Here is a 12,421-nt window from a genome sequence, read left to right on the forward strand (position 1 = left end):
TGGGGAGGAGTGCTGCGCCAGAAGAGCGGGGAGGTGAAAGGGGCAGGAGAGCTCCAGGAGCCCCGGGAGGCGGGCCCCAACCCCATGCAGGGCCCCAGCGGAGAGGAGTGCGCCCCGATCCCCGGCAGGCGGCGCCATGGCCGCGTGGCCAGACCCGCCAGCCTGTCTCGGGCTGGGGGAGGAGCGGGGGCGGGATGGGGGCGGGAAGGGCCCGGGCCCGGGCCGGGGGGCGGGGTGGGGGCGGGGAGGGCTGCCCCAGTGGCGCTCGGGCCCCGCGGCCGCCTTTATAAGCCGGCGGGGGAAGCGGGCCCGGCTGCATCGTGCTCCCGCCACTCCGCGCCCTCAGTTCCAGCATACTGACCCCCACGTCACTTGTGCCAGAACAGACCTTCATCCACGAAATTTGCGCAGGTAAGGACTCGACGCTGTCCCCGGCTCCTCTGGACCTCCGGGAACGTGGTTGATCCCCGGCCCCTCCCACATCCTCCACTTGCCTCGGGATGGCAGCGAGGTTGGATATAAAGGTCAGAGTAGGGACCTCCGCGCCTGGCAGCCCTCCGAGACTTCCAGCTACTTGTCCCGCTCCGGTACTCGCGCGCATCCGAGGCTCCCCGCGGCCGCGCTGGGTCGGCTGGAGTTGGACGTGGCTCCCGCGGAGTTCGCGAGCTAAGAGAACCGGGTTCTGGACCGCCGATGCAGTCCTGGGGTCTCCGGCCTCCAGGACCGCTGCTCGGGACCCCCACCCTCGGTCCAGGCATCTCCCGCGGGTGCCCAGTAACTGAGCAGCTCCTATGGTGCCCCCTTGATCGGAGATCTAAAGACTCAGGCTGGCAACACCAGCCCCCTGCCTGGCGTCCTCCCATGCCCCCCACCTAGTAACCTCTAGACCTCGCTACAGCCGCCAGGGGAAGAGGCTGATCTGTCCCCGTCGGGTCTAAAGTAGTTTGGCCAGAGCTGAGAGCAGTAGAGGGAGGGAGGCGCTTGAGTCCAGGATCCGCTGGGGGAGGAGAAAGGGAACATCCGGCGTGTCGATGTCTTTTTGGGAGTCGGGGTGGGCACAGCAGCCATGGGGCAAAGCTCTGGAACCCCCGAAGCCCAGGGAGCCTGCAACCCATCTCTGGGCGTGTACAGGTGAGTGAGTTGCCCAGGGCTGGTTGCTGTGCCCAGCCTTGGGAGGAAAGGGTTAAATGCATGGTCGACAATGGTGAGGTGGGAAGCTGAGGAAAGCCCCAGCCTTCCCGGACGTTGTCTCTTTCTGACCCCCTTTCAATACTCAGTGGGGCTGGCGGAGGGGAAAGATCCTGACGATCCAAAGTCAGGACGATTCTCAGGACAGTAAAGGCCTTCGGGTCCGGCGTGGGGGGAAGGAGGGCAGGAAGCTCGGACTCCGCAGGTGCACAGGACTTCCCTGGGAGGCAGGGGTTGGCTCTCGCCCGGGTGAGGATGACTGCAACTGTTGATTGAGTCCCTACTGTGTGCCAGTCCCTCTCCAACAGTTCTCTTGCACCGTATTGTTTACAAATGGAGAAGTGAGGCTTAGAGAAGTTAAGAAGTAAAGAAATTAGGTAAATAGAGACAAGGATTTGAACCCAGACTCCAAACCCTACAGCCTTAGCCTCCTATTTCTACTTTACTACCCAAAGGGATGAGGGGCTGAGCCTTGGTTCCTCCTTCTTGTCTTTCCAGGGCTCAGTTCTGCCTCCCCCCATCCTCCAGACTGGCCTCCTTCAAATCCTTAGTCTTTCCCACCTGCCTGTCCACTCCCTCTCCCTGTCCCTCTGCTTCCTTTTCCCCTCCTGAACTCCACGCCTCTGAATTCCCTAAGCAGAAGAGGCCCCTGAACACAGCTTCCCAACTCCTCAGCCCCTGAAGTGAGACAGGCTTGGGTGTCTGTGTCGGTGGCCCCACCTGTAAAATGGGGAGTATACCTCTCCCATAAGATTATTCTGAGGAATAAAACTGAACTGAAGTCAGAAATGAGTGCTATCTTCATTTCTCACTGTCTAGCCCTGTTATCCGTGCTGGGAATACAGCAGTAACTTAAACAGACAAATACCTTCTTTCCGGAGCAGGCATTCCAACATTCGCATCGACCAACTTTTTTCACGCTCTGAAATTGACATTTTAGAATTGGAATCAAGCGATTCACAGGGAAGGAGATTAAAATGCAATAACGTGCAAAATTGATCTGCCAACATTTGGTCCTCACTAATAGAGAAGGCGACCTAGCTGTGTGGCCTGGAATGAGTTCTGTTCCCTTTAGGCTGAGATCAATAAATAGCACCTACCTGCTATTTGAGGTCTAGATTGATGCACATGAAGTGTTTAGCTGGCACCTGTGCTTAAGAAAATATTGGCTGTCATCAGCCCTAATCTCGCCAGAAAAATGCAATGCTGAGACTGGGTGTAGGGTTATGTCACTGCCCCTTCGTTACCCACCTTTGTCTAGGCTCTGCTCGTTCCTTGATGGGCTGCGCTGTACGGTTGCCTGGTGTCCCCCTTGCCCACACTCAGATGCTTGGAAGTGGGGCAAACCTAAACTCAAGCCCTGCTTGTCTTGCAGCTTACACACCCAACATCCCCTGCAACCTAGATGTAGTCCTAACTTTACAAGTAAGGAAATGGGTCTTGGTGAGAAGCAACTTGTCCAAGGACACACATGCTATTTGGGTAGCTGGGGCTGGATGGAGCCCTGGTGTCTAGAATTTCAAGTCTAGTGTTCTTCATATAGTATCCCTCTCTGGGGATGAGGCCTCTTAATCCAGGGGTAAGATCCAGTGGCATAACCTGGAGTTTTCACCTTGAAATAGAAATTGGAATTGTTAATACCAACCCCAAAGCTCGAAGAGAACATTGCGGAGAAAGTAAGCAAGCTGGGCTGAGAACCATGGGTCAGAAATCTCTGTGTGGCCACAGGAATGCTGACTCAGCTCCCGGGGAGGTGGGGGGGTGGTGAGGATGGCGGGGGTGGAGCTAGGTAGCACTGTATGTTTTTGTTTTTGTTTTTTTTCCTCTTCTAGAGATGTCCTCACTTTTAAAGGACAGCTGTGGGCAGTAGATTGGAGGTTCATTCCCAGCACTGCTGTATGATCCTGGACAAGTCATTTTCCCATTCTGAGCCTTAGATGAGGAATAATATATAGGTTAGCAACATGTACTTTGTGGGGTTGCTGTGAGGGGCCAGCACGATCATAAATGGTTTTTCAACACCGGGCTGAACCAGTGTCGACGATTGCTATTGAGAAGTTAATAATAGTCCTAGTTTTAGCAGCATTTCCCTAACCGTTACCAGGTGATCCACAAAGGCCAGAGAGAAGGCCCTGTTTGGGTTACAAAGGCCTAGGTAGAGAGCAGGGTAAATCTGACTTTGGGGTCAGCATTCCAGTCCTAGCTGTGTGACCTGAGGCAAGTCACTTTACCTCTCTGAGTGTTAAGTTCCTAGTAGGTCCTCAACAACTTTAATATGATGCGTAGTGTCTTAAGAACATTCAAGAATGGTCTCCATATTTTTCCAATTCCCCATACCACCCCCCAACATTTCCTAATTGCTCCCAGAAAAACTTTATGCTTAAAGTTTTCCATGCTGAAATTCTCAACCTCACTGTGGCATGAAATCAATTGTTTGCATTGAATTTGACTTCTCAAATTAAGGGGTAAAATTTGAGATGAGGGTAGGGGGTGGGGGGAGGAGATGAGGAAAATGAAGTTAAACCAGATGTGTTATTGTTTAACTGCAGGATGGTGGTTAAACTGCCCCAGTATTACCATCGTTCCTTCTGAATTCCAGTAACCGAGAGTCAGGTTTCACTAAAAATTGTAGTGTTCCTTCCTGGCTAGTGTGGACTCTCTTTCCCCATTATTATTATTATTACTATTTTATGTTCATCTGAGGCCACGAAAGACTGACCAGAGAGGAGAGCTCATGGATGCCTAGAATTTCAGAGCGAGAAGGCTGGCTCTGTCAATTGGCTGCCTTGCAGACCTGGGGGAATGAGGCCCTCGTGGGGGAGGGGCTGGCCCAGGGTCACCCAGTTGCTTAGGGCAGAGTTGGACTGGAAATTCAGTCTCCTGGCTCTGAGCTCCATGACTTCCCCCAAATACTCACTGTCTTGAATTGGGTGTGTATCCTTTCCATAGCACATCCTTAGTGTATCTACTTTTTGAAAAGAAGGACTTGTTCAGGAGAGGATGCGGATAGTGTGGGTTGGTAGAAAAAGATCTTCAACTCAGGAGAGCAGAGTTTAGGGTCTTGACCTGTTGATATACTACCTGTGTGACCTTGTGCAAGTTACTTCCTCTCTCTGAGCTTCCTCATCTGTAAGCAAAAAGATGCTTAAGGAGCAAGAGCCTGGTTCTGATCACAGCACTTCCCTAAGACCTGGAAAGGGTCTAATTTAATCAATTGATCCTCAAATATTTATGGCCTAGTTTATGGCAGGTTAGTGACAAACTGCCTTCCTACTGAGGCAGGGAGCAGGTGTGGTGGATTGTTGACTCCTGCAGTGATTTAAAAGCGTTTATTTAGTTATTGGTGTTGTTACACTAGGCAGTTTCATTTTACTACTCTTAAAAGATCAGAAGATGAAGCCACAGCCCTGCCTGGCCACCCAGGCTGGCGCTGATTGGCAGCTGCTCTGTCCACTTTACCACAGTCCCCACCACTCCCTACCCTCTCACACCCAGCCCACCTGCCTCATTGACACTGCCTACCTGCCTTCTGAGTTTGCACTTTCTGGACTAAGTGCTTTGAGGCCACGGAACGGAACTCAGATCTCATCTGAAGAACCGCATGAAGCTTGGGTCAGCCCTTAGGAGGCTCAGGGTTAGGAATGTGGGACACATGGACGTTAGCCTCTCTTCTGTGGCCTGGTGGTATTGCTGAAACACGTTGGCTAGGTGAAGGGAGCTTTCTTTTTGCTTTGGTGGTCCCCAGGGAGAGACTACAGGCTCTAGAGGTTTTGGGGTGACAACATCAGCCTGTCAGGGCTCAGAGAGCTGGGCCTGGGGCCTACCCCCTTGGGGACAGATAGCCCTGTGTGCTTCAGTCTAGAGATTATGCAGCCCCCTCAGAGAAGGGACTCTCTTGACATCTGCCACCTCACTTAATGCTCCCCCAAACCCTGTGCATTGGTGTTCACTCACTTCACAGACAAGAAACACCACCTTGCACTCTGAACCCACAGTTCTCTGTTCTACCCCCTTTGCTGGGAGCCAAGGCCTGGTGATGACAGCAGACACCACAGCCGCGGCGCAGATCTCCAGATCACCACGACTAAGCTTGGGGACAGCATGGGAGGACATGAACCCTCATGGTTAAATATAGGGACTCTAGAGGCAGCTGCCAAGATGAAAGCCTAGAAGGTCTTCACAAACTGTTCTGGGGATACAAAATGAACAAGGGGGATGCCGATTCCGGATAGTAACCACAGGTCTCTTGGTCCTGGCACCTGCAGAGAAGTTCAGAAATGTGCCTGTGTGGGAAACAGCATTTTATGAGCACCCGATGGGGACCAGGCATCTTCAGCATCATCTTTCATCCTCATATATCTCACCCCCTGCTGTTTTGCAGTTGAAGAGACTGAGGTCAGAAGGCAGACACCTTGGGTTCACTCCCTCCCCTAGGTGCCTCTGTCACCCTGTCCTGACCCAGGGGAAGGAGTAGAGGGGAGGGGAGGCTGGGAGGTTATTTCTGGGAACAGACCTCAGCCTCCCTGTAGTGACACCCGACCCTGGCTTGTTGTAGAGAAGTGGCTTCCTCCTCCCAGATCTCAGTCCGTGAGTCAGGTGGGTGAACTTTACTTGGCCAGGTCTGCAAGCCGCTGAGCAAAGCTCAACATTGTATGTTATTTTAAAAAGTGCTTCCTTGGGTTGCTTTTATTTGAAAAACCATTATTCCAACTTTTAAAAGGGTCTACCAGGTCATATTTGCTCAAGTCAAGCTCTTGTCTTTTCTGATCCACCTTTTACTTTGTCTACAAAACAACAGGGTGGGTACCCTCTTAGATCTCAAGTTGAGATTCTCGGGTCTCTGTCCTGTCATTCCCCAGGCCTCTTTGTTGGTTGTCACTGGACTGTATCAGGCTTGGCCTTTCTCAGTATCATTCCCCAGGCCTCTTTGTTGGCTGTCACTGGACCGTATCAGTCTTGGCCTTTCTTGATATCATTTGTCTCTTTCTTCCTCTACCTGTCCACCCTTTGACTTACCAGCCTCTTAACATATAGGAGTTAATAACTTACTCATCTGCCACCATTCTGGGCAGAAAGCTGATTCTGAGCCTTCCTCCCCTTCCTCACTCCTACTTAGCACTTCGCTAGCTGCTCTGTTTTCTCTGCTTCCCACCTTCCACCTACACATACCACTGCTAACTAACAGCGCCATGCCAGGTGTGGTGTTGAGAGCCTCACCTGGAATCGCTTAGTCTGACAGCAGCTCTGTGTGGCAAGTGCTGTTATCCCCATGTTACAGATGAGGAATCAGGCACAGAGCACCCACCTGGGAAGTGGGATACATACCCATTTGTCCCCTACGTTTGCCAATCCACCCGCTCGAGGCTACTTCCTTCTTCATGGCATGAATGACACAATCCAACTTCCCGGAAGAATCCAGTTCCTTATTTATTTTGAAACCATCAACTATTGCAATTTATATTTCAGCTTCGGTTAGCCTATTAAGATATCAAATATAAACAGGGGTCCTCTCAATAGCTCGTCCAAGCCCTTGCATGAATCACCTGTGTATTTTTTTGTGAAAATGCTGTGTTTAAATTTTCCTCTTGACCTAATCCTTATAATTAACATTGATGGGCTTACTCTGTCAGGAACTGAGCTAATCACTTTGAATGATCTTTTTGTGCTTAACTTGTTATCCCCTCTGTTTTATAGAACAGAAAACTGAAACTCAGAGAAGCTGAGTAAATTTCCCAAGGTCACACAGCTGGAAAGTGGCGATAACACTTAAATCCAGGTTTCATCCTCTCTTGCCCAATCAGTTTAGCATCTGCATTCAAATTTTTATGTTTGGATACAAGCCCTCAGGAGACCCTGCTGTATACATTTGTTTTCAGTGAAACTGTCTGTCTCTGGGGTTTGCAAAGTGATGTGGGGTTGGAAGGTCTCAGAGGGAGGGGGCCCAGCATAGGCACTCCTGGCTGGGCAGCAGCATCTCTTCTCCCAGACAGTGGGTCTCAGCTTGGACACCTCCTCTTCTAGTCGAGAAAAAGGAAAGGATCGTCTTAGCAGGAAGCATCCTCAGAGGGGTCTGGGTTTGAATACCAGGCTGCTGTTTCAAGCTGTGTGACCTTGTGCAAGTCACTTTTCCTCTTTTGGCTTTCAGTTACCCTACTTGACAACCCTGGCTTGCATTGAATGAGACGTGGCCTTAAGACTTTTCTAGTTCACGGATGGCCAGTAGTTGGCGAGCATGTTGCTACTCTTCTGTCCTGTACACATGTCAGACATCACTAATCAACCACTGCTTTTTTTTTTTTCCTTCTAAACCTCAAATTCCTTCTAAATACAGTCCTCCAGGCAGCCATTATCAATTACTTAGAGATGGCACGCAAGATTGAAGGACATCCCAGAACCAACTTAGATTTAATTATTGTGTGGACAGGGGTGGAGAAGGGACAGGCCCAGAGTGGCACCCGGATCAATGTCACTATGCTCTATCTTCTTTTCCTTCTCTGGGAAAGTGGGAAGAACCCAGAGCTAGACTGTGCCAGATCTCACCTCTGCTTCCCAGGTTCAGTCCTCAAGGGAGGCGCTGGTTTCTGGGGCTGGTCACAACCCAGGCTTAAAGTAAGACTGAAAAGGAGGTGGCTGGTTTCAGATCATCCTGGAAAGTTCTGCTCATCCCTTTCCTCCCCTTATGTAATAATATCAATAGTAGTAATAAGAGTTAACGTTTACTGAATATTTATTATGCACCAAGACACTCTGCTAAATGCTTTATATACATCCACACTTTTAATCCCTAAAACAGCCCATTTTTTAAGTGAGGAAAAGGACTCAGAGGGGAAGTCACTTGGCTGAGTTGCCCCAGCTGGTGAACCAATGGAGCAACTGAGATTTGATTTCAAGTCTGTGCAACCCTGAACCCACTTCCTGTCCCCGGCTCAGTGTGGGGACTGCTGGACTCTGGCCTTGCTCTTCCTCGGCTCGCCATTGTCATTTCTCATTCACAACTGTGACACTTCTTTGCCTGTGGAAAGTGCTCTTTTGTGCGGAGTCTCCCACATATGTGTGGAGTAGCACAGCCAATGGCTTCTCCATTTTTTCAGGTTAGAAAATTGGGCCTGGGACCACACAGGGATGAAATGGTCATCTCTGCACCAGAAATTAAGTGTCTTGCCTGTTCCCTGGGCCTTGCTGAGCAGAGGGGCCCAGGGGAGCCCGGGGCACGAGATGGGAACTCGGAAGTATTGCAGCTGAGGTGGGTTTGGGCGTGTGCTCTCGTCCCAGGTGGCCCAATTCTAGTTCCTGTTTTAATTGGCCATGTGACCCTGGATGAGTCACTTTAATACTTCCAGCCTCAGTTTCCAGGCTCCTGTCCTACTATTTAGTTTTTAAAGCTTTATTCTTATTCACGAACTCACTGACCCCCTTAAAGCAGCTCAATAAAGTATTATCTTCATTTTGCAAAAGGAGTCATTGAGGCTCAGGTCAAGTCGATGGCAAAACCAGCCCTCGAACTCAGGTCAGGGTCTCAGGCTAAGTTCTTTACCCAGTGTGTCCCCGGTCTCTTGCATCTTCACCTTTGCACCTGCTGTCCCCTTCCTTGCAGGGCCCTTCCTGACTGCAATGCCAGTTGGCATCATGACTGCTTTTTTAGATCTTTCTCAGAAATCTTGAGCCTTTTGTAATCTGATTGTCCACATAGCACTCAGCTCTGAGTATGAGTTTCTGGAGGGCAAGAAGCCTATCTGAATCATTCGTGAATTCCAGCGTCTAACCAGGTGCTTGTACTCAGCAAATGTTTCATGTCCTCCAGTGAGTAAAAGGCTGCCACACCTGGCAGGGGTTTCCATAGCCCAGCTGGGCTTGGTTAACTGTCCTCTTGGCTTAGATACCCAAGTCACCCCAAGCTGAGCCCAGCTGCCCTTCCCAGATCTCCACTGGTATCTTCATCTCACCACTGATGACACCAGCTCATAAATGGTTTGTTAGCGACTAGCAGCAGGACAAGCCAGTTTCCCTGTTGATGGCTCAGGGCCCTTAGTCAGGTATGGGTTCCCCCAACATTATACTTCAGATCGGTCTTTTTGTGCATTCTACTCACATATGTACCCTCAGTATGAAACATTAATTTCTTTGATAATAATAATAGTAATGGCTGTACATAGAGTAATGAATCTATGTGTACCATGCTTCCTGGTGCACAGTTTGAAGTTAGTACATATTTGGTGAGCTTGCATACTACATCCTGAGGCTAGGCCCAGATGGAGGTTTCTAGGAAGGGAAATTGAGCTGTCACCTCACTCCTGTCTGGGGCAGCCTGACATGTGTCAGCTCCGTAATTCCCTGCCACTTCTCATGGCCGACAGCAACAGAGACTAGCACCTCTCCAGACAGCCTTGAGGGAGGTAGTGCTGTGATCTATGAAAGATAGAAGGCAGAAATGGGGCTCAATATGTTTAAGTAACTTGCCTGTGGTCACAGAGCTGGTGGATAATGGAGATGAGATTTGAACCCAGAGCCTGGAGTCTTTCCCCTCTGCCTCCCAGTCTGCTAAGCCAACTGGTTTTGGCTCTGGCGAGGGTGCATGTGTCTGTCTTGGGGCTGCCTGGTCCAGAGATCCAGGCCTAGCTCCAAACGACATAATTTGTTTAGTAATAATGGTAAGAGTTGTCATTACTGAATCCCTCTATATGGCCTGCTAAGTAAGTGTTTTTCATACTCTTTTTCTTTTGGTCCTCTTAACCTCTCACAGGGTCGGCACTCAAATCCTTTTTTTACAGGTGAATAGAAGCACAGAGGAGCACAGAGGAAGGGAAGGGACTTGCTCAAGGTCATGCAGCTCATAAGCGGTTAAGCCAGAGTTGGAACCTGGGTAGCCTGGCTCCAAAGTGTGAACCCCAAATCCCTTTGCAGGCCATATGTGTAAACTCTTCTTGAACCTGATGGTTTTCCGGAGCCCAACGGGGAGGGAATGAGAGGCAGGAACTGACTACGTGACACTCCCTGGCCCCGTGAGCTGAGGAGTGCAGAGTTATCTGTCTCCTGTGTGATTCTTGGGGTAAGGAAGAGATGGAGGTGGGGGGGCGGGAGCGTGCACAGTGGGACAGTCCTAGTGTCTCCAGGACCAGGGTGAGGGGGAGGCCAGAGCAATTAGCCTGGGAGAAGCTGCTGCTAACTCAGAAACCTCAGTCTAGGGCTCTGGCCTCGGGCCTAACCCTCCTGGGTTTCTATCTCAGGCTTCCAGAGTCTTCCTGGGGTGGAAAATCTCAGTGCACTGTCTTATTTGACAACTTTGTCCTGAAATGTCTTCCTTCAACATCTGAATCCCCGGGCTGGCCTGCCTGCCTCACTTCCCCTTTTTGGGGGAGCAGATCTTTTCTTCTTGGGTAGCTACATGATCTGAATAATCGAGTGTTTCTCCGACTGGCCCTTGGCCAGACAGAGCTCAGCCGCATAAGGCCTCTAGCTGGGGCTCCGAGGCAGACCAGCCAAGCTCCTCATCTAATCAACGAAGGCAAAAAATGGGGAAACCGCCTGCCCTATTGGCCTTGCTAGGCCAGGACCCAGTGGTTCCTGTGACAGAGGCAGCTCTGGCTTTGGGCTTTGTCTCCTCACTGCCAGGAAGTGGCTCCTGCTGGGAGAAGAAAAAGACCACCCCCACTCTAGGAATTTCCTGCTAGAGTGGCCTTTCTTGTCAGCGCACTTGGGTGCCGGTTTCTTGGCACCTGTCAGGGTGGGGAAAGGGAAAAGCAGAGTCAGGGAGGGAGAGAGATGTGTGCAGAACATTCATTCATTCATTCATTCATTCATTCAACAAACATTTCCTTAGCCCAACTGTCTGCTAGGCCCAGGGCTAGATGCCGCAATTCACTGATGAATCTGGTCTAGTTTTTGCTTTCAAAGAGCAGCCAGTATGTGGGGAGGTGGTTGTGTCAACAGACCCATACGGAGTGGTAGAAGGTAAAGGGAAGTTCGAGGGCCATGGGAGCAGAGGAGGCCACCTAACCATGCCCTGGTTAGAATGACCGCAAAAGATTTCTAGAGGAGGTGGTATTCGATCTTTTTTTTCTCTCTCCAACAAATATTTACTGAGCATCTTCTGCAGCAGGGTGTGGTTCCAGATGCTGGGGATGCACAGTCAACAACACAAAGTCCTTCCTCCTGGAACTCCATTGTACTGGAAGACACAGACCATAAAGTCATTAAGTTAATTTCAGACAGTGATGAGCACTGCGAAGAAAAGAAACAGGGCTATGAAATAGTGAGGGACCAGGGCACTGTGGGGGTCTCTGCACCTGGCGTGGCAGGGAAGAACTCAGAGAGCGAGGCCTTTGAGCTGAAAAACGAGGAGTGAGCCCAGTGAGTGTTGCTGGCAAGAGAACAGAGCAAAAACCCTGTGGGGAGAGAGCAGGGCCCGGAGGGTCTGAGTGGTGAGGGCCTGGGGCCAGGGGATGCTGTCAGAAAGGTGGGCAGGACCCCACGTTTGTAGACCTCCATCCTATCGGCCAGGAGAAATTAGGGGTCGGGTGACCTCCCGTTTGTTAGATGGACTTTGAAAAACAGTTTGACCGGGAATGGACTTTGGGACTTGCCACTCAAGCCTTCTCTGGGTACAGAGTGGGTGGCAGAGGCCCAGAGAGGAAAACTGACCCTCCCAAGGTCACAAAGAGAGGTGATAGAACTGGTTCTAGGTTCCCTAGCCACCACCCAATTTCTCTCCAATATACCCACACAGCTCCTCTGAGTTAAGATGGACATTTATCAATCACTTACTGTTTGCCAAGAAAGTCACGTACCTTGCCCATGAGGCACGTGACTTTGAAGATGAGGCTCAGAAAGGTACAGGGACCTGGGTAAGAGTTGTGCAGACCTGGGTTCCTTATGGTTGACCTTGGCCAAGTGACCGCACCTCAATTTACTTATCAAATGGGGCTAGGACTACAGTTGTGACCCCTTACCCACGGGGGATACGTTCTAAGACCTCCAGTAGATGCCTGAAACTGTGGACTGTACCGAACACACATGATAAAGTTTAATTTATAAATTAGGCACAGTAAGTGGTTAACAGCTATAACTAATAATAAAATAGAATAATTATAACATTTTACTGTAATAAAAGTTATGTACGTGGTCTCTCTCCGACAGTATCTTATTGTACTGTACTTACCTTTTTAACTTAACAGAAGCACTTGACAGCTTCTCTTGACATATCCTAGTTGCCAGCATCGCTACTCTTGTACTTCGG

The 12,421-nt window shown here is 50.3% G+C and overlaps 1 protein-coding gene across 1 annotated transcript in view; it reads left to right on the plus strand.

The window, feature by feature from the left end:
* Window positions 1–334: 334 nt before the first annotated feature.
* ALPL (alkaline phosphatase, liver/bone/kidney) overlaps window positions 335–12,421 on the plus strand; it is a 53,293-nt gene continuing 41,206 nt past the window's right edge. Inside the window, exon 1 of the mRNA XM_011358022.2 lies at window positions 335–411. The gene's annotated coding sequence lies outside the window, so the exon portion shown is untranslated. The remainder of the gene's footprint in view (window positions 412–12,421) is intronic.

Source organism: Pteropus vampyrus, unplaced genomic scaffold (genome assembly GCF_000151845.1).
Source record: "Pteropus vampyrus isolate Shadow unplaced genomic scaffold, Pvam_2.0 Scaffold36, whole genome shotgun sequence".
NCBI lineage: Eukaryota > Metazoa > Chordata > Mammalia > Chiroptera > Pteropodidae > Pteropus > Pteropus vampyrus.